Genomic DNA, 22,772 nt, shown 5'->3' with positions numbered 1-22,772 from the left:
GGAGGAGTCACAGGAGCAGTCAGCAGGGGTCTGAGGGAGGAGTCACAGGAGCAATCAGCAGGGGGTCTGTGGGAGGAGCCACAGGAGCAGTCAGCGGGGGGTCTGTGGGAGGAGCCACAGGAGCAGTCAGCAGGGGTGGTGTGTCCAGACAGGTATATGTAGTTCACTACACATGGTTTTTCAAGTACATGTATTAAAGTATTATTTAAATATAAAGCTTGTACATACAATCAATCTAAGGTTTATAAGGTATCTTATGTATTTATATTTATTGTGTTCTTCTTATTATTGTTCTTTATCTCATTGTGATTAGTTTGTGCTGCATCATATCCAGCATATCCATCATTTACCTTTACACTTGTGTAGTGAAAATGACATGAAACAATCTTGAATCTTGAACAATGTTTCTGCCTCTACCAGCCTTGAAGGTAGTGACTTCCAGAACACTACCATCACAAGAACAAAAGGACTTTAGAAATACAAGCAGCAGAAGGTCATTTGATACTCAAGAGGATGAAATCAGGGTCTACAGGAGGAAGAAATTGGGGGTCCATAAATTAGTCCACGTTGGGGGACGGGAGTTGGAGAGTATCAGTAGCTTTAAATTCTTTGGCATTATCATTTCAGAGGATCTTTCCTGGGACCTGCATGTAAATGCCATTTCAAGGAAAGCATGGCAGCACTTCTACTTTCTTAGAGGTTTGTACAGATTCGGCATGTCGTCTAAAACTTCTATAGATGCACAGTGGCAAGTATCCTGACTGGCTGCGTCACAGTTGGTATGGAAACACCAACGCCCCAGAACAGAAAAACCTACACAAAGTGACACAGCCCAATCCATCACTGGGAAAGCCCTCCCTACTATTAAGCACATCAACAAGAAGCATTACCACAACAAAGCAGCATCCATCTTCAAGAACCCCTACCATCCAGACCATGCTCCTTTCTCACTGCAACAGGAGACTTAGGTCCCATGCCACTAGGTTCAGGAGCCTTCAACCATCAGGCTCCTGAATAAGCGTGGATAACTTTGCTCATCTGAACTCTGAACTGATCACTGAACGTAATCTATGGATTCACTGTAATGTTCAATCAGGTTCGTGGGTCTGGCAAGTGTTACAGAAAGCTCTCTCTGTGAATAAGTATATTAATCATTTATTTACAAACAGTAAAAATTCAACCAAACATTCATGTTCCCCAGGTTACAGACAGTACAAAGCTGAATATTTAACAGACATGCGTACATTTAACAAACATGATTGGTTAAAAGTGCACACGGAGCACACCTTCCCAATGGTCTTACATTAAACAAAGGAAGAAGAGAGCAAGCCCCTTCTATGTGCCATTTTATATAGCCAGGATATCTGAAACTGGGTATAGGCAGCTATCCAATGGGAAAAGAAGCTGCAGCTTCTAAACTAACCAATCACAATGGAAGTAATTTTTGACAATCAGAATAAGGCATGCCCCCACTTTCAAGGACTCTATAGCTGATGTTCTCAGTTTTATTTACTAACTTACTTAATACTATTATTTTTATTTGCATAGCTTGTCTTCTTTTGCACATTGGTTGCCTGTCAGTCTTTGTGTGTAGTTTTTCATTGATTCTTTTGTATTTCTTTGATCTGCAGTGAATGTCTGCAAGAAAACGAAACTGGGTAGTATGCATATAGAGCTATATATGTACTTCGATAATGAACTTACTTTGAACTATGAACTTTGAGCATCCTCCCATATTACCCTGTCAAAGAATTTTATATTTCAATGAGGTCACCTTCCAATCTTTGTTAATCTAGATACCAAGCAAATTAACATCTCCTTTGTGGTTTAAGAAGTTGTCTCATTTATCTTCACAGCATATTCTCTATAGTAAGTATACTCAGTAACCACTTTATTAGGTATACCTGTACACCTGCTCATTAATGCAAATATCTAATCAGCCAATCATGTAGCAACAACACAATGCATAAAAGCATACAGACCTGGTCAGGAGATTCAGTTGTTATTCAGACCAAACATCAGAATGGGAAAGAAATTTGATCTAAGTGGCTTTGACCATGGAATGATTGTTGATGCCAGTATCTCAGAAACCGATGATCTCCTGAAATTTTCAGGCAAAACAGTCTTTAGAGGTTACAGATAATGGCGCAATAAACAAAAAAAAAAACATCCAGTGAGTGGCTGTTCTGTGGCCAAAAACATTTTGTTAATGAGAAAGGTCAGAGGAGGATGGCCAGAATGTTTCAAGTTGACAAGAAAGTGACAGTAACTCAGATAACCACACTTTACAACAGTGGTACGCAGAAGAGCCTCACTGAATGTACAATATGTCAAACCATGCAGTGGATAGGCTACAGCTGCAGAACACCATGACGTAGAGGAAATATCCAATAAAGTAGCCACTAGGTGTATATCTCAATATGTCTCAGCAACAACCTCGTAAATCATCTTTGCACCCTTCCCAGTGTAAGCTCATCTTTTCTGCAATGCAAGGGCTGTACTCACTATTCAATAGGTTTAATATCACAATATACATCCTGAAATTCTTCTTCTTCTGTGGCCTAACTGATGCTTTATGTATACCACTCTTACATTCTATGCCATGGGATAGTAAGCCTTGTGTATTTTGAACACCTCTTTTTCACCTGACTTGATACTTTTCAAAAGCTCAACATAAATTTGAGGAAATGAATCGCAAGTTTCAACATTCTTTATGTTATAGTCATTATTCTATTATGAACTTATTGAGTATGCACACAAAACTGAATCTCATTTGTGTATATGGTGACCTATATATATTGAAAAATAAATTTACTCTAAACGTTTGGACACAATATTAAGTTCAATAATTCAAAGGATGATGCTTCATCTTCTACTTTCACCTGCTCTCACCAATCTCTTTCTTTTTTGAGCCATAAAGCTCATGGTGCTTCATACACCATCATCCCAGTTGTGATTTAATCTCTTGTATTCTACCTTGTATATTTATTTGTTATTCTCTCCTTTCTACATCTTAAAACTAGCTGTATTTTCTTTTTAACACATTCCACTTCTGACAAAAAGTCATTGACCTGAAACGACAGCTCAATATCTCTTTCCACAGGTGCAACTCAACATGTCCAGCTCCTCAAAGCAATTTTATTTTTCATTCTTGCAGCACTGCCTTTATATATAATAAATGCTCAGTGGTGGAATATTTCAACCTACTTTTAAACCTAATAGCATTTCTATTGGTCACAAGGGCGTACAGAAATCCATCACTAGAAGTAACGCAGAAACATAATGGGAGTCTCTGGGTTTCATTAAAAGTAAGATAAATTCTGAAATAGTGAGCATAACTATCCTACCATTTGGAAATGGTTTGTTCATAGAACATGTGTCTACAGATTTAAAAAGTTACGCTTAAAGCATTCAGCAGGTCAGGTATACTATGTGGAGAAAAAATATAATTATCATCTTAAGATCAGATGCAACAGATTTTAATTAGGAAAAAAAACTGGGTCAAGGGAGCAAAGAGGAGGGGGAAGAAAATAAAGGGCTAGTCCGTGATAAGATAGAAGGCAGAAATTACATGGAGAAAGGCATGATAACGATATAATGATATCGAGTTTATTGAAGTTCTAAACTAAACTCAAACAGGGATCTAAAGCCCTATCCAATATAGATAGCTATGAGTACACTCACTAAAGGGAGGTTATATTATAACCACCTACTCTTTAAAAGCTAGATCATGTCCCTGTTTATCCTCCGTGGTACATTTAGCTGCCAATATCCACCTTTTGAATGGTAGGTTTGCCCTCCCTACCAAGGAAGAGAAGAAAACCAAACAGGTCCTGAAGAAGGGTCTCAAGCCGAAGCATCGACTATTTGTTCAAATCCATGGATGCTGCCTGACCTGCTGAGTTCCTCCAGTATTTTGTGTATGTTGCTAGGGAGGAGATTCTTCCAGCTAACAAAGTAGTTTAAACACGGTTCATTTATTTATAGTGATACATGTTTAAATTTAGATAAAAGTCTTAAAACACATTTTAAAACTCAGACAGTTTCTATCTTATAAAAGATTTACAAATCAAAAACGATTTCTAAAACACCAAGGATTTCCAAAGCATAGGTACAATTCCTATAAGATAAAAAGACATACCGATGAATAAATCATCTGTAATAGAAATCAAAGGCAGTGAATGAATTCTAATTTACCCCGTCTCTCTGCCATTCTGCTTCCTGTTCTTTGACCATCCCTGACAAATGTGACTGCCCTCTTATATTTATAGTGTCTTTTTGCTACTTGGTGTCTTCATGCACGTGATAATTTTTGAGATATCTTTTCACACAGATAGTCTAAAACCTTCGGGGGACAGATATTTCAAACACCCACAATTAATGCTGTGAATCCTCACTTTCTGAGTACACAAATCTTCCAGCTATTGATAGATCAGCTATTTTGTGTGCTAAGTGATAGTATCAATCTGGTCTGCAAACATCCTTGAACTAAATAACTTCACCAGTGTTGCTTGGCTTTGTACAGGCCAATTAATATAACCCCATTGTCTTACGTTGCATCTCTTGAGGAGATAGCCCCATGCTGCAGGCCAGAATCCCGTGCCCTACAGACAATGCTTATTTGCAAAGCTCTCCTTTTAACTTCAGGCAGATTATTGCTTGCCACTTAACTAAGAACTGAAGACTGGCTCCTGTTTATGGCAAGAAGCTAAACTTGGTTGTAAATTTAACTTACTCAAAAACAACTCTTTGATCCCGGGAAGTATTAGTTGCTATGTTAGAAAACTCAGCTTGGCAAAAAACCACACACACACACACACACACACACACACACACACACACACACACACACACACACACACACACACACACACACACACACACACACACACACACACACACACACACACACACTACAATGCAAGTCAAAAGCAAATGGCTGCAAAGAATTTTTCTGCTTACCTGACAGAACAGATGGTGTAGCACCTCATCTGAAATTCAACAACTCTGACAGAGCATTACTCTCTCAGTGTTCAGCTCTTTGAAGGGCTGTCTATTTTTTTGTAGCATATTCGAACTAAAAGTACCTTCTTTAAAATGAACTGAACAAAGAAAATTAAATGTTGTTAGATCTGTCATCTCCATTTTAATCATCTTCCTGCTATATCTAATTCACATTGCAGAATTTGAAATGGAAAGAACCAAATTAGTCTCCCACAGCATGACTATTCATTTTATTTGATTTACTACAAACTGTTAATAATTTTAAACACTTAAGTGATTTTCTATTGCTTCTTCACATGTAGCCAGTTGGAATACATCAAAACATGTTTTATTATTTAATAACAGCTTAATTTCAGGTAAATATATAGCAGAGAATAATAAACATCCATGATCGATGCCCACCTTTGCTTTAAACAAGCAGTTACCATACTGGCTACATTCAGCAATATCTGATTTAAATATAGAAGTGGAATAAAACCAGAAATCTAAAAGTTGGCAGATAAGAACCTAAACACAAGAGATTCTGCAGATTCTGGAAATCCAGAGCAACACATACAAAATATGTAGGAATTCAGAAGATCAGGCAACATCTATGGAAATGAATAAACAGTTGACATTTCAGGACTTTCATCAGGACTGGGGACCAAAAAATGATAAGAACATAAAATAGCTAAAAATAGAAGTAAATTTACTGAGTAACGAATCATGTGTGTCATAATTGAATATTAAAAGAAGTTCTAAAGCCTGACAGGCTTCCTTTTGTCCAAAGATATTTCCAGGTCAAAGTAAGACATTAGTCATAGAAAACACAGAAAACCTACAGCACAATACAGGTCCTTCAGCCCACAAAGTTGTGCCAAACATGTCCCTACCTTAAATATTACTAGGCTTACCTATAGCCCACTATTTTACTAAGCTCCATGTACCTATCTAAAAGCCTCTTAAAAAGTCCTATCGTATCCACCTCCACCACCATTACCGGCAGCCCATTCCACGCATTCACTACATGTCCTTTGTACCTACTCCCCAGCACCTTAAACCTGTGTCCTCTTATGCCAACCATTTCAGCCTCTGACTATCCACACGATCAATGCCTCTCATCATCTTGTACACCTCTATCAGGTCACCTCTCATCCTCCTTCACTCCAAGGAGAAAAGGCTGAGTTCACTCAACCTATTCTCATAAGGCATGCTCCCCAATCCAGGCAACATCCTTGTAGATCTCCTCTGCACCCTTTCTATGGTTTCCACATCCTTCCTGTAGTGAGGCGAACAGAACTGAGCACAGTACTCCAAGTGGGTTCTGACCAGGGTCCTATGTAGTTGCACATTACCTCTCAGCTCCTAAATTAAATTCCATGATTGATGAAGGCCAATACGCCAGATGCCTTCTTAACCACAGAGTCAAACTGCGCAGCCGCTTTGAGCATCCTATGGTCTCGGACCCCAAGTTCCCACTGATCCTCCACACTGCAAAGTGTCTTACCATTAAAACTATATTCTGCCATCATATTTGACCTACCAAAATGAACCACTTCATACTTATCTGGGTTGAACTCCATCTGCCACTTCTCAGCCCAGTTTTACATCCTACCAATGTCCCGCCGTAACCTCTGACATCCCTCCACACTATCCACAACACCTCCAAACTTTGTGTCATCAGTAAACTTACTAACCCATCCCTCCACTTCCTCATCCAGGTCATTTATAAAAATCACGAAGAGTAATGGTCCCAGAACAGATCCCTGAGGCACTCCACTGGTGACCAACCTCCATGCAGAATACGACCCGTTTACAACCAGTCTTTGCCTTCTGTGGGCAAGCCAGTTTTGGATTGACAAAGCAATGTCCTCTTGGATCCCATGCCTCCTTACTTTCTCAGTGAGCCTTGCATGGGGTACCGTATCAAATGCCTTGCTGAAATCCATATACACTACATCTACTGCACTACCTTCATCAATGTGTTTAGTCACATCCTCAAATCCTACCTCTCAGGATCTTCTTCATTAACTTACCAACCATTGAAGTAAGACTCACTGGTCTATAATTTACTATATCTCTACTCTCTTTCTTGAATAAGGGAACAACATCTGCAACCCTCCAGTCCTCCGGAATCTCTCCAGTCCCATTGATGATGCAAAGATCATTGCCAGAAGCTCAGCAATCTCCTTCCTGCTTGCTGTCAACCTGCACAACAGCTTTGAGTGTCCTATGGAGATATACCCTGGGGTATATCTCGTCTGGTCCCAGTGATTTATCCAATTTGATGCTTTCCAAAAGCTCCATCACATCCTCTTTCTTAATGTCTATATGGTCAAGTTTTTCAGTCCACTGTAAGTCATTCCTACAATTTTCAAGTTCCTTTTCTATAGTAAATACTGAAGCGAAGTATTCATTAAGTACCTCTGCTATTTCCTCCGGTTCCGTACACACTTTTCCATTGTCACATTTGATTGGTCCTATTCTCTCATGTCTTATCCTCTGCTCTTCACATACTTGTAGAATGCCTTGGGGTTTTCCTGAATCCTGCTCACCAAGGCCTCCTCATGGCCCCTTCTGGATCTCCTAATTTCATTCTTATGCTCCTTCCAGCTAGCCTTATAATTTTGTAGATCTCTATCATTACCTAGTTTTTTGAACCTTTAGTAAGCTTTTCTTTCCTTCTTGACTAGATTTACAACAGCCTTTGTACACCACGGTTCCTGTACCCTACCATCCTTTCCCTGTCTCATTGGAATGTAGCTATGCAGAACACCCCTGAACATTTGCCACATTTCTGCCGTACATTTCCCTAAGAACATCTGTTTCCAGTTTATGCTTCCAAGTCCTGCCTGATAGCTTCATATTTCCCCTTACTCCAATTAAACACTTTTCTAACTTGTCTGTTCCTATCCCTCTCCAATGCTATGGTAAAGGAAATAGAATTGTGATCACTATCTCCAGAATGCTCTCCCACTGTGAGATCTGACACCTGACCAGGTTCATTTCCTAATCCCGAATAAAAAAATGCTAGCCTCTTCCAGAAAGTTTAAACAGGACGGGAGGTTTGTCTTTCTAAAAGACAATGACCCAAAGCAACCATGGAGTGGTTTCAAATGAAGAAAATCAATGTCCTTGAGTGGCTCAGACAGTCCTGACCTTAACCCAAACAAACATCTCTAGCAAAACCTCAAGACTGCTGGCCAATGCCACTATCCAATTAACCTAGCACAGCTTGAGCAATTTTGCAAGGCAGAATAGGCAAATCTTGCTCCGTCACATTGTGCAAAGCTAATAGAGACTTATCTTAAAAGGCTACTGGCTGTAATAGCTGCGAAAGGTGTTTCAGCTAAGTACTGAGCAATGGAGGATGAATACACTTGAACTGCTGCCATTTCAGTCTTAAAATTTTTAGTTTTTCATACTTTACAATTATCCCTGATTTTGGTGCTTTACTTTGGGAAAAAAAAGCAGGTGATTTACAAATAAAAATTCTCAGTTAAATTGATCAAGATGCCTGGTTGTAATACTCATTTATGTGAACAAAAGGTCAGGGGCTGAAGACGTTTTCAAGGCACTGTATGGTTATGGTCATTCACTTCAAGGTTCAGAGATGCTCTTCTGCACACCACTCTTGTAATGCTTGGTTATTTGAGTTACTGTCACCTTCCTGTCAGCTTGAACCAATCTGACCATTCTCCTCTGACCTCTCTCATTAACAAGGCATTTTTGCCCACAGAGCTATCACATGCTGGATATTTTTGTTTCTGGCACCATTCTCTGTAATCTCTAGAGATTGTTGTGCATGAAAATCCCAAGCGAGCAGCAGTTTCTGAAAATACTCAAACCACCCCATCTGGCACCAACTATCATTCCAGGGTCAAAGTCACTAAGATCACATTCCTCCACCATTTTGATATTCGGTCTGAACAACAGCAGAGCCCCCGACCAGGTCTGTATGCTTTTATGCATTGAACTGCTGCCATATGATTGGCTAATTAGATATTTACAGTAATGAGCAGGTGTACAGCTGTACATAATAAAGTGGCCACTGAGTGTAATGCTAATGGAGATTTTGACATTCCTGTGAAATAATAATGCCAAAAGGATTTAACATAATCTGCAAGTATTATTTTTTAATTTACTATTATATATATATATATATATATATATATATATATATATATATATATATACACACACACACACACACACACATATATATGTATATGTATATATAGTAATGTATACAGTATAGTATATTATATAGTCATACAGAAGTATAGTGCAAAAACAGGCTGTTCAGCCCATCTAGTCCATGCCGAAACCATTTACACTGCCCACTCCCTTTGATCTGCTACCGTACCATAGCCCTCTATACCCTTACCATCCATGTACCTATCCAAGTTTCTTTCAAACATTGAAACCAAGCTCACGTGCACCACTTGTGCTGGTAGCTCAATCCATACTCTCACGACCCTCTGAGTACAGAAGTTTCCCCTCATATTCCCTTTAAACTTCTCACCTTTCACCCTTAACCCATGACCTCTGGTTGTACTCCCACCCAGCCTCAGTGAAGAAAGCCTGCTTGCAATTACTCTATCTATACTCCTCATAATTTTGTATACTCCTATCAAATTTCCTCTCAATCTTCTACATCCTTAATAATACAGTCCTAACCTATACAATTTTCCTTATAACTCAGGTCCTCCAGATTCGGCCACATCCTTATAAATTGGTAGGTGACCAAAACTGCACACTACTCCAAATTAGGCCTCACCAATGTTTTATACAACTTCAGCATAACATCCCATCTCCAGTACTCAATACATTGACTTATGAAGGCAATGTGCTAAAAGCGTTCTTTGCAACCCTATCTACCAGTGACACCACTTACAATGAATTATGTACCTGTATTCACAGTTGCATTTGTTCTATCACACTCCTCTGTGCCCTACCATACACTGTGTGGGACCTACTCTGGTTGGTCCTACTGAAGTGCAAAACCTTGTATTAAAGTCCATCTGCCTGTTCTTCCAGCTGATGCAGATCCCTCTGCAAGCCATGATAGCCTTCTTCACTGTCCACTACACCCCTAATCCTGACGCCATCCATTAATTTGCAGATCCAGTTAACCACATTACCATCCAGATCATTGATATAGATGACAAACAACAAAGGACCCAGCACCAATCCCTGCAGCACTCCATTAGTCACAGACCTCCAGTCCAAGAAGCAACCATCTACTACCACTCTCTGGCTTCTCGCACAAAGCCAACGTGTAATTCAATTTACTACCTCATCATGAATGCCGAGCAACTGAACATTCTTGAACAACCTCCCATACAGGACCTTGTCAAATGCCTTAGTAAGGACCATGTAGACAACATCCACTGCTTTGCCTTCATTCTCATTCCTGGTAACTTCCTCGAAGAACTCTATAAGGTTGCTTAGGCATGACCTACCACACACAAAGCCATGTTGACTATCCTTAATCAGTCCATGTCTATCCAAACATTTACATATCCAGTCCCTTAGAGTACCTTTCAATAACTTTCCCACAACTGATATCAGACTCACTGGCCTACAAATTCCTGGTTTTTGATTGGAGCCTTTTTTAAACAGCAGAACAACCTTGGCTATTCTCCATTCCTCTGGTACCTCTCCTGTCGCTAAAGAAGTTTTAAGTATCTCTGCTAGGGTCTTGGCAATTTCTGCACTTGCCTCCTGTAGGGTCTGAGGGAACACTTTGACAGGACCTGGGGATTTATCCACCGTGATTTGCTTCAGGGTAGCAAACACTTCCTCCTCTGTAACCTGTACAAAGTCCATGAATTTGATGCTGCTTTGACTCACTTCTATGGATCCTTATCCATCTCCTGAATAAATACAGATGCAAAGAATGCATTTAATATCTCTCTCGTCTGTTGTGGTTCCACACATGGATTACCATTCTGGTCATCCAGAGCACCAGTTTTGTCCCTAGCAATCATTTTGCTCTTAATATACTTGTAAAATCCCTTAGGATTTTCTTTCACTTTGTCTGCTACAGCAACTTCATGCCTTATTTTAGACTTACTGATTTATTTTAGTGTTCTCTTGCATTTCTTGTACTCCATAAGCACTTCAACTGTTCCTACTTCCCTATACCTGCTATGCACCTCCTTTTTTTCTCTTAACCAGAGCCTTAATATCTTATGGAACACATACAGTATGTGTTAAGTGTGTGAGTTGTACAATGTGTACTGTGTTGTGCACCTCGGTCTGGAGGAACATTGTTTTGTTTGGTGGTATACATGTGTACGATTGCATGACAATAAACTTGAACTTGTAAGAAATACTTATGAAACAAGTAAATAATCTGAAAATAGCTAAATTTAAAGTAAATAGATTGGAAGAGCTTACTTGATAATATTTGATAAGGAACACAGATAGAATGAATAAGAGTAATAAATGCAAGATAAATATATTTCCAAAATCAACTATTTGAAGCAAATAGAGGTCAAGCTGACTGAGTCAGCAAACACATGTAAATTCTGATTAAAAGGAAAAGTAGCTTATGAAATCCTGCAGGGTAAAGAAAGAGATCGCTGCAATTATTGGATAACTTCATAGAATCATGTTTGGAAATAGTTGAAAAGAATTAAGGAGAAAAGCTAGTAATTCAAACTGAGTGTAACAACATGGTAATTATTGAATTATCACAACAGAGTGCACTCATTGAGGCATTTAACATATTGAAAAATTTAAATGGGCTAGAAAATGAGTATGAAGTAGGAAATATTCTGAATGCTTATTATCTACAAGTGTTTACAACAAAAGGCAGAAGCAATATTTTTCCCTCTTTAAAATATGCCACAATGAAAATCAATGACTTTTCTTAAAAGTTCAACAGAAGATCTGGACAGGCTCTAAACATATAATTTGTTACAGATATATGATATTTATGCCAGAGTAGTGAAAGAGATTAGGAGAAATAAATTGTGACAAACTGATTATCATTCTGAGGAACTTATTTTAAAAAATCAGAATGTCAGAAATAATCCAATGCACTAGCAACACTGACAATTATCCAGTACATTGAATGTAGCAGAGTACCTCAACATTCTGTAAAGAGAATTTGGTACTAGGTGATATTCATCGGATAGTCCAATTGGATGCATGCCTACAGCTTTTGCTCACAATGGATGCCACTCACTGACCTTATGGTGCCACACCTGTTTAGAATGCACAGCTTTCCCCAGGATGTTGTTTCTGACCAAAGCTCTCATTTACCTCCTGGTTAAAGAAGGCCTTCTGTTGACTCATTGGTGCAATGGCCAGTCTCTCATCAGGATTTCACCAGCAGTCCAATAGGAAGACAGGGAGGACTAACCAGGACCTGGAGAAGACCCTGAGGTGCCTTGTGCTGGGAACTCCATCCACTTGGTGTGGCACCATAAGGTCAGCTGTCTCCCGAACCAAGGGAAGCTTGAGCAGAGATACATGGTGGCAGGAGAACCAGTCTTCCACCTTGGAGTTATCTGCTCTGGGCAGAGTTTGCTCATAACACTCTGCACCAGTCTTTTATGGGTATGTCCCCCTTTTACTGCCAGCTTGGTTACCTATTCCCTCTGTTTCCTGAGCCGGAGCTTGGAGTGGGCATCTTTTGTGCTGAACAGCTGGTCCATTGTTGCTGGTATAAGTGGCAAAAAGCTTGTGAAGCTATACTGAAAGCTTCTCTACATCAACAGTGGCATACCAACTGTTGAAGGAACCTAGGACCTTCATTTCAGCCTGATCAAAGCTCCTGGCTCTCTACCTAAGACCTTCCTCTGCAGGTTGACAGGTTACATCAGACAATTCAAGGTCTTCCATCAAACCAACCCAGTTACTTACTGTCTCTAGTTGCCACATGCCATACATATTAACACCAGCTTCCATGTCTCCTGTCTAAAACCCTTTCTGTGCAGTCTGCTGCCATGAGTCCGAGACTGCCCCAGCTCCTTGCATCATTGGTGTTGAGCTGGCATATACCTTCCATCAGCTACTAGACTCTGGTCTGGTCCGTGGCTGTCTCCAGTACTTGATGGATTGAGAGGGTTATGGCCCAGGGGAAAGATTGTGGGTTCCCTCCCGTGACATCCTAGACCCAGACCTGATCAGAGAATTCCACTGTCGCCATCTGGATCACCTTGGGCCATTAGGTGCTGGCCAGTGGCGTGTGCATGTGTTCCCAGTCTTCTACCATCAGAGTCCACCAGGCTCTGATACTCCTTGTTCCCTAATTATTAGTTGATTATTTTCACCTGCATCTTGTTTTAGTTATCAGTGCACCTGTGCCTTTTTTTGTCTGCCTATTTAAGTCTCCTTTGTTCTTTTTGTCTTTGTTCTGTCTTGAGTTTACCTACCCTGTGTAGTGATTCTCAAGGCATAGGCTGTGGTTCCTACTACCAATCCACAGTGAATACACTTCATTTGATTCTATCATTCCCTCTAGTCTCCTCTACACTTGGGTCTACCTGTTCTAAGTCTCTCCTGGTAGTCCATGGGTCAGGATACAGAACTTTACTGTAACAATCCTGGTTCAAACCTAGCCTGGCAACCACCCCTGTTACAGTTAGTATGTCTGTCTAAATGCCTATAAAATACTGCTATTGTTTCTGCTTCTATCACCTCCCTTAGTGGCATGCTCCGGGCACCTAATCACTCTCTGTGTAAAAAAGTTTTTCTCACACATCTCCTTTGAGCTTCCCACCCTCCCAAACTTTCAACTGTACCCTCTGGTATTTGATGTTTTCCACATGAAGGAAAGACTCTAATTATCTATCCTATCTGTGCCTCTCACAGTTGCATGCTTTTACCAGTTTGTCCCTCAGCTTCCTATACTCCAGAGAAAACAATTCAGGTTTGCCCAGTTTATCCCTCTAGCTGACACTGTCCAATCCATGTAACATCCTGGTGAACCTTGTCTGCATCCTTTCCAAAGCCTCCACATCCTTCATGTAAATGCAGGACCAAAACTACACACACTACTCCAAATAGGCCTAACTAATGTTCTAAATAGCTGTCTGGCTTTTATATGAGGGGTGGTTGATAAGTTTGTGGCTTAAGGTAGAAGGAGTCAGTTTTAGAAAACCTAGCACATTTATTTTTCAACATGGTCCCCTCCTACATTTACACACTTAGTCCAGCGGTCGTGGAGCATACGGATCTTGGACTTCCAGAAAGTGTCCATAGCAGGGGTGATTGATAAGTTTGTGGCCTAAGGTAGAAAGAGATGAGTTATACAGCTCTTGTTACATGCACATGCAGATCAACTCTTTGAGTAATTATGCAGAAAGACGAAGAAGAATGCCCCTAACTCCTGGTGGAGTCATCAGGGTGCCGTCATGACAAGCTTTTTGCACCAATCTTTTTGGTGGTTGCTCATCATGTGGTGTTTCTGTAGCATTCTCCATTTTTTTAATGAGGCCGATTTGCTAGCTTGATGCTCAACCCAGCACGGATGGAAAGAGTGAAAGGGAGCCGGCTGGATTCGAACTCGGGACTATTCACCTCAGAGTCCAGCACTGATGCCACTATGCCACCAGCCACAATGAGCAGCAAACTGTGAGATGTGGCAAAAGTCAAGAGCAGAATCTGGAATAAATCTGAGAAGCTGACAATGACCTTCACAGGGGAAAGAAAATCAAGCACACGTAAGGTCATAGGAGGAGACACTAGGGACAAAGAATGGAATCTGTTTGTTAAATCCTAGATAACATTGTTTCAGGCAATAGTAAAGCCCATAAAGTCCTGATGAAGGGTCTTGACCAAAATGTCGACTGTTTCCATAGATACTGCTTTACTTGCAGAGTTCCTCCAGCATTTTCTCTGTGTTCCCCTAAAGCCATGCCATCTATGAACTTTTGCAAATCACCAATGGTGCATACTGTAATATTGTTAAAATTACTCAGGGCACATAAAAAAAAGCACTCAGGCAAACAAAATCCTATCAAAAAGTCATGGATCAAATTTCCCAAAATGAGCTGAGGCACCAAGGCACCCATTAAAAGTACAAAGCTGTTCTAGTAAAGGTTAAGCAAATTTTCAACCATGCTACACTGTTAGGTTTATGCCAACAAACTTTCAGGCTCATGTTGAGGTTATGTATATACACTCAGTGGCCAGTTTTTTTAAGTACACCTGCTCATTAATGCAAATGTATACTCAGCCAATCATGTGGCAGCAACTCAACACATAAAAGCATGCAGACATGGTCAGGAGGTTCAGATCTTATTCAGATCAAACATCAGAAAGGAGAAGAAATGTTCTCTAAGTGGCTTTGATCACTGAATGATTGTTGATGCCAGATGGGGTGGTTTGAGTAGCTGAGAAACTGCTGATCTCCTGGAATTTTCACACACAACAGTCTCTGAAGTTTACAGAAAATAGTGCAAAAAAACCCAAAATATATCCAGTGAGCAGCAGATCTGACAGCAAAAATGCATCGTTAATGAGGGAGGTCAGATGAAAGTGGCCAAACTGATTCAAGCCGACAGGAAGGTGGCAGTAACTCTAATAGAAGAGCATCTCTGAATGCACAACCCATCCAACCTTGAAGTGGATGGGTACAGCAGCAGAAGACCACAAATATAGACTCAGTGTCCAATTTATAAGGTACAGGAACCACTGAGTGTAAATACCAAAAATCTGCCCAGCATTTTTTGAAGAAATGAATTGCGAGGAAGATGGCAATAGGAGGCTGAAAGCTGAAGCAGGGTTGCTCTCAAAATGCAGCCTTAGCATGCAGAGGCCAAGACATCAGCTGGCTTTGGTACTGCTTTCTGAAGTTGCTTGTAGCTTAGATCATAGTATTTTTGACCACTTTGCTTTACGGTTGTACAAAGCTGCTTTAATCAATAATGCATTATAAAAAATGCTAAAGAACCAATGTGTACATTGTAGATTGACTGCTGCATTCCCCACAGTAATATTTTCAGGGATGTAAATAGTAGCACATCATTGGTAGATTTTTTTTTGTACTATTGGTTAGTTGTTTGCTGTAAATTTATGTCACACTCATGAACCTTTAGCAATTTCTATCATGTTGGTGATTCATGACTGCTTTACAATACTGTCACCAAATAGAGTAATCATAACTGTTGTATCAGTGTTTGCTTTATGTGCCTCACAGTTTTCTTCTATTAATCCCCTGAGCATAGAATATTATCTATTATATCTTTCAGATTCTTTCAGGTCTCCACATTGTTGAAATTGAAGCTCAAAGTACATTTATTATCAAAGTACATACGCTATTACAATCTTGAGTTTCATCTTCTTGCAAACAGCCACAAAACAAAGAAACAAAATAGAACTCATTAATAAATACCCAGTCAATAAAGGCTGTCAAACACCCAATGTGTGAGAAAAGAACAAATCATGCATACAATAAAAAAATAAGCAAATAACACACAGAATATCAACTGCAAAGTCCCTGAAATTGAGACTATAGCCACAGAGCCATTTCAGCGTTGCATCCAGTCCAGGAGCCCAATGGCTGCAGTCCATAGCCACAGAGCCAGTTCAGCACTGAGGCAAGTCAAGCCGGCCCAGGAGCCTGATAGCTGCAGGCCACAGCCATGGAGCCAATTCAGCGCTGAGGGAGTAAACCTTACCAAGTAGTGAGCTGAACCTTTTGCCCTTGGCTTTAACTGCATTTTCGAGAGTCCAGTTCGCTGAATCCTTCAGGATACCACAAAAATGCCAGGTGTACAGGCAGTTGAAAAGCACAATACCAAAAGGGAAATCCCAGGCTGTGGATTGCAGTAATCAAAATTCAGGACCATGTAATTAATAGAATAGTTAGTAGTATTGTTTGCTGCCTGTAAAGCATCACTGTGTATTGCCAGCATCATCTTTAACAGCCAAATGGTAAGCATACCTTCACTTCATGAAATTTTGTGAGTGCAGTCCACTACAATCTGAAAGTTTGGACCCGGTATATTCTGCATGCTCCAGATAAATTTCTGATGTATTTGTATTTTGCCCCACGTTTCCCACCTCCCCCATGCCTCTAATTTGCTGCACGTAAAACTATAGTACAGCTGGTGAGATTCATGTGCTTCCCACTATTCATCTTACAGCAAACTTACACCATGTGCAAAATGTGTGTTGCAAATAGTGCAAGTTCTACAACACCCTCTGTGTGAAAAATCTACCCCTCAGATCTCCTTTAAAAATTTGTCTCTCCCCTCAACATTAAACCTGCCTTGTCCACTTGCAGACTCTCTTGCTCTGACAAAAAAATTCCGACAATGTATACTAATGCCCCTCACAATTTTATGAACATCTATAAGATCCCCCATCCCTCCTTGAGAGTGATTGGACAGCTCTCCATTCCAATCAACATCCTGGTGAATCCTTTCTGCACTCTCTCCATTGACAATTTACAGTCCTGTTGTGCATATCATTCTAATCTGCATGTCCTACAGCTCTAACTAATGTCCCAAAGGTTAAACTCAATGCCCAGGCCAATGAAGGCAAGCATACCAAATGCTTTCACCACTACCCTGTCTACCTGTGTTCCACTTTCAGGGCACTATGGACTTGAACCCCAAAGTCTCTCTGATCATCAATGTTCCTAAGGCCCCTGCTATATACTCTATACATCTTACCAGAATTTTATCTTCCAAAACACATTATCTAGCACTTACTTCTCTAGACTAAAGTCCATCTGCACCATTTGTTTCCTAAGAAGTGCATTTACTTCTTTCTTGCAATTTTATTCCAATCTGATCAAAACAATAACTTGTTTTCTTCTTCAAAATACAACATAACATATTTATTTTTATTTTATTTAGAGTTACAGTGTGGAACAAGCGGGGTCAATGACCCGAGAGAGAGAGAGCAAGAGAGAGAGAGAGACAGGCTGGGGACTGTGGCATTGTTCTCAGGAGACACCTGGGAACTGCAGACGTGCCAACTCGCAGGGACATTGTAAAGCCCTCGGGCAAAGTGGGCTGGTTGAGAGAGATTGTATCACCTGCAACCTGATTGACACCTGAGATCCCGTGAGGCAGTATAAAGAAGGGTCTGAAAGAGGACGACCCTCAGACGCACCAAGGAGACACCAAGAAGCACGATACCGCTTCCCGTGGGAACGGGAAGCCATTTTGAAGTAAGCCACGTGCGTTAAATTCCGAATGCGGGGTTTGTGGCTGGAACCAACGGAAGATCGCTTTTAACTAACAACGGGGAAGATCGCTCCCCTGATTCCACGGATGTTTCGGGCAAGTTTTTCCGTTTATCTCTCTCTCTCTCCAACACGTGAAACAAAAAAGGGAAAAGCCTGCAGACTTCAGAATGACTCTTTATATTTCCAATTGGACTCAGTATTATACCCTAGACAACGAAAGAGCTTATTTCTGAGTGATTATTAATGTACCTGCGTTTTAGATTGAGTATTGACGCATGTTATCTGAATGTTTGTATTAACCTTAATTTTTGTGCCCCTTTATTAATAAAACTTTTGAAAATAGTACCATTGGACTTCAACTGACATATCTATCTTTGCTGGTAAGTGAAACCAGTTACTGGTTTCATAACAAGTGGGGTTCTCGTCTCGGGATTTGACACCAAAAAGGGGGAGGTCAGTCAATCGGGATTGTAAGTCAAAAAAAAAAATAATTTGGATCTGGTACGCAGGTAGCCAGACAGAAAAACCAGCAAAGATGGACATGTGTGAATTTATGAAAAACGCGACTGTGGCGGCGCTAGAGGTGAGCACCAAATCAGACTTGTTAAATTTGGCGAAGGGGTTAGAACTGGAGAACGAGCAGGATCAAGCTGAGAGGCAAAGACAGCATGAAATTCGGATCAGAGAGTTAGCAGCAGCCGAGAGAGCGGCAGCGGGGAGAGAAAGAGAGAGGGAGGAGCTAAGGAGAGAGCGGTTTAATGTTAGTCGGGAGCTGAGAGTAGTACCTCCGTTCGAAGAGACGGATGTTGATAGTTATTTCTTGTTTTTTGAAACGGTGGCAGCTATGATGCCGACCCGCAGACGGGCGAGTGCGGTGGCCCCGCCCCTAGAGTCCCAAAGCTATCGCGCATGCGCGGTCACTCGCAGCCTGTCGGAAAAAGCGGCTGAGAAAGAGGACAGTTTAAATGAAGCCAGCGGTGATCTGGCCAAGATGTTTTTACCGACCCTGTACCATGAGGGTTCCGAGGGTGGTAAAACAGAAAGCAGTAAAGTAAAAGGGGGTAAGGGAGAGGAAATAGCCCTGCCCTTAGTGAAGAGAAAGGTCCTAGAGGTAGGAACTAAAGTTGAGAAACGGATAAAGTTGTTAAAATGTCCAGAGTTGGACATGGTTAATCTGTCTGGTTTGGCAGAATTGTTTGAAGAAGTTCAGAGTTCTAAAGGTGTTCTCGATGGTCCCGAGAGTGAAATGAGGGCAGTCTTAGAGAGGAAGGGTATCCTTGCTGTGGAGAAGTCAGCTGAAATGGCCGAGGAGGTTGTTTCAGCTCGCAGGGTTGCGCCTTCCCCAACGGGGGGCTGCCTAGAGAGTAACTGGAAGGATCGGGAGACGTTAGAATTTGAAAAAGGTACGGGTATTGAAAGCCTGGAAGGGGCCAATGTCCCGTTTGAGTGTGTCCAAGATGGGGGCGCACGTGGTGCTGAACCTGGTAACAGAGCTCAGGGGAAGTCTGAGGTGTTTGATTCAGGGGGACGGGGCGGCCGTCTTTGTGGATCAGATAGGGTTGGTTCAGTAGGAAAAGGGTTAACCTTGGTAACCGTGGGAAGTGTGAGTTCCACGGTGTTTGTATTCGAGAGTGGGGCCAAGGTTAATGCCGAATTTAAGGGGGGAATGAGGATTGTTATTGAAGGAAACGGAAAGTCTGTAGTTCCCAAGTCGAAGGAAGAAATTTTAAACCTGGCAGATCGCTCACAGAGTGAGTCGGGAAATAGCGGGGCCCCCCACTCTATTGTTACGCCAGGGTGGGGTGTGAAGAGGTTGCATTCGAAATGCTACCTGAAAGAGGAGTTGGAATTAAAAACAAATAGCCTGAAGGGTCTTGACAGTTTGGGGCATGGTGTTGAAAAAATAGCCCCGATGAACGAGGCGGGCGGGAGTTCACCACGCCAAATTACTCAAAGTCCCAACGGGGGGACTCACCAGAAAAGAGGTGACGGTTAATGGGGATGCCATTTTTTTTTTAAACAGCAAAGCAGGTTTTACGGGTTGCGCCAAAGCCTGTGAATAATAAAGACAGACCTTTGGAGACCTGCCGGCGAAGTAAACCGACCGAAACGATTAGTATTCGCATAAACTTTTGTAGATGCACCTAAGCTAAGATCACACCTCCGCAGTTTTGTTGCTGAAAACAATAAATAAATAGGTGGTTATTGAATTGAAGTCTGATGCTGCCAGGCGTTAGCATGGCACGTGAGGTTAAGGCATTAAAGGAAAGGGGCACTGTACTTGTTACCTGTTTAGATGCTGACTTGAATGTATAACTGTATTACTCTGTAGTGAAAAGAAAAGCTTCTGTATTGTATTAGATTCAAAATTTCTGTAAGACTGTACCACTCTGGGTTTTAACCGCTGGTAAAAACCTTTTTAAGAGGGGAGGTGTTATGATACCAGCCCCCTCCTTTGTGAGAATTGCAAGAGCCCTAGTGAAAGGGGGGTCAATGACCCGAGAGAGAGAGAGCAAGAGAGAGAGAGAGACAGGCTGGGGACTGTGGCATTGTTCTCAGGAGACACCTGGGAACTGCAGACGTGCCAACTCGCAGGGACATTGTAAAGCCCTCGGGCAAAGTGGGCTGGTTGAGAGAGATTGTATCACCTGCAACCTGATTGACACCTGAGATCCCGTGAGGCAGTATAAAGAAGGGTCTGAAAGAGGACGACCCTCAGACGCACCAAGGAGACACCAAGAAGCACGATACCGCTTCCCGTGGGAACGGGAAGCCATTTTGAAGTAAGCCACGTGCGTTAAATTCCGAATGCGGGGTTTGTGGCTGGAACCAACGGAAGATCGCTTTTAACTAACAACGGGGAAGATCGCTCCCCTGATTCCACGGATGTTTCGGGCAAGTTTTTCCGTTTATCTCTCTCTCTCTCCAACACGTGAAACAAAAAAGGGAAAAGCCTGCAGACTTCAGAATGACTCTTTATATTTCCAATTGGACTCAGTATTATACCCTAGACAACGAAAGAGCTTATTTCTGAGTGATTATTAATGTACCTGCGTTTTAGATTGAGTATTGACGCATGTTATCTGAATGTTTGTATTAACCTTAATTTTTGTGCCCCTTTATTAATAAAACTTTTGAAAATAGTACCATTGGACTTCAACTGACATATCTATCTTTGCTGGTAAGTGAAACCAGTTACTGGTTTCATAACACTAAGAAGTGCATTTACTTCTTTCTTGCAATTTTATTCCAATCTGATCAAAACAATAACTTGTTTTCTTCTTCAAAATACAACATAACATATTTATTTTTATTTTATTTAGAGTTACAGTGTGGAACAAGCCTTTCTGGCCCATAGAGACATAACACCCTGCAACCCACCAATTTAATCCTAGCCTAATCACTGGACAATTTACAATGACCAATTAACCTACTAACCATATGTCTTTGGAATATGGGAGGAAACCGGAGCACTCAGAAGGAACCCACGCACTCATGGAAAGGTTGTACAAACTTCTTATAGATGGTGCTGGATTTGAACTCTGATGCCCTGAGCTATAATAGTATTGTGCTAACCGCTATGCTACTGTAGTCTGTCTAATAATTTATTTTGAAATGCCACAATAAGCACCCAGCCTTCGATGGAAAACCTATGGAATTTGGAAAGTTGTTCTCAATGCAGGTATCCCCAACATTGCCACTGTAATTGGTTGTCAGTATCCTTTTGTTGCATATTTTCTTTCATGGTATTCTGTGTTAGGTCCTTAAATGAAGACCTTCAATGCCATAAGTGAGTTGCCATTATTTTATTATTCAGATGTAAAAATTTTATGTATGCTGTTCAATGCTGATGTTGTTTCAATCTGACAATTTAAATTGAGCATCACAGTACAATTCGATTAAAGATTAGCTTTATTTGTCACATGTATATCGAAACTAACCATGAATTACATCGTTTGCATCAAATCAAATCAATGAACATTGTGCCTGGCAGTCCCCAAGTGCTGCCACACTTCTGGTGCCAACCCATGCAAACAACTAACACTAACCGTATGTTTTTGGAGTGTGGAAGGAAACGGGAGCATCCAGAGGAAACCTGCATGGTCATGGGGTTTCAGCGGTGGGAATCGAACGCTGATCTTACAGCTGGCACTTTAAAGTGTTGGGCTAACCACTATACTACCATGCTATTCGCAATATAAATTAAGCTTTTCGCCATTGAAAAATTGCTTCCAAAGGTTATCATGTCTGACATACAAATGTGTTTTTACAGAAACAAGATGAAGAGTGTTGAGTCAGGAGAGGGGCTCTGACATGTCTTGAATACATCCCAGATAAGCCTGAGACAAATCCAGCTCTCAAACTGGTAATATTTGATTTCTTTCACCTGGTGCCCTCAAATCTTATTTCAGTGAGATTGCATTCTTCTACCTAAATGATATTTGAAAAAGGCCGTTATGAGCACCATACTTGATGGAATTTAAATGAGGGGATAGGTAGTGCATTTTACACTGTTACCATGGAGAGCATTCTGCCTGGATGTATCACTGCCAGGTTTGGAGAGGCTACTACACAGATCAGAAAAAGCTGCAAACTCAGCCAGTTTCATCATGGGTACAAGCCTTCCTTG

This window comes from Hemitrygon akajei, chromosome 7 (genome assembly GCF_048418815.1).
Source record: "Hemitrygon akajei chromosome 7, sHemAka1.3, whole genome shotgun sequence".
In the NCBI taxonomy this organism is placed as follows: Eukaryota; Metazoa; Chordata; class Chondrichthyes; order Myliobatiformes; family Dasyatidae; genus Hemitrygon; species Hemitrygon akajei.
This window is presented reverse-complemented; position numbering follows the sequence as displayed.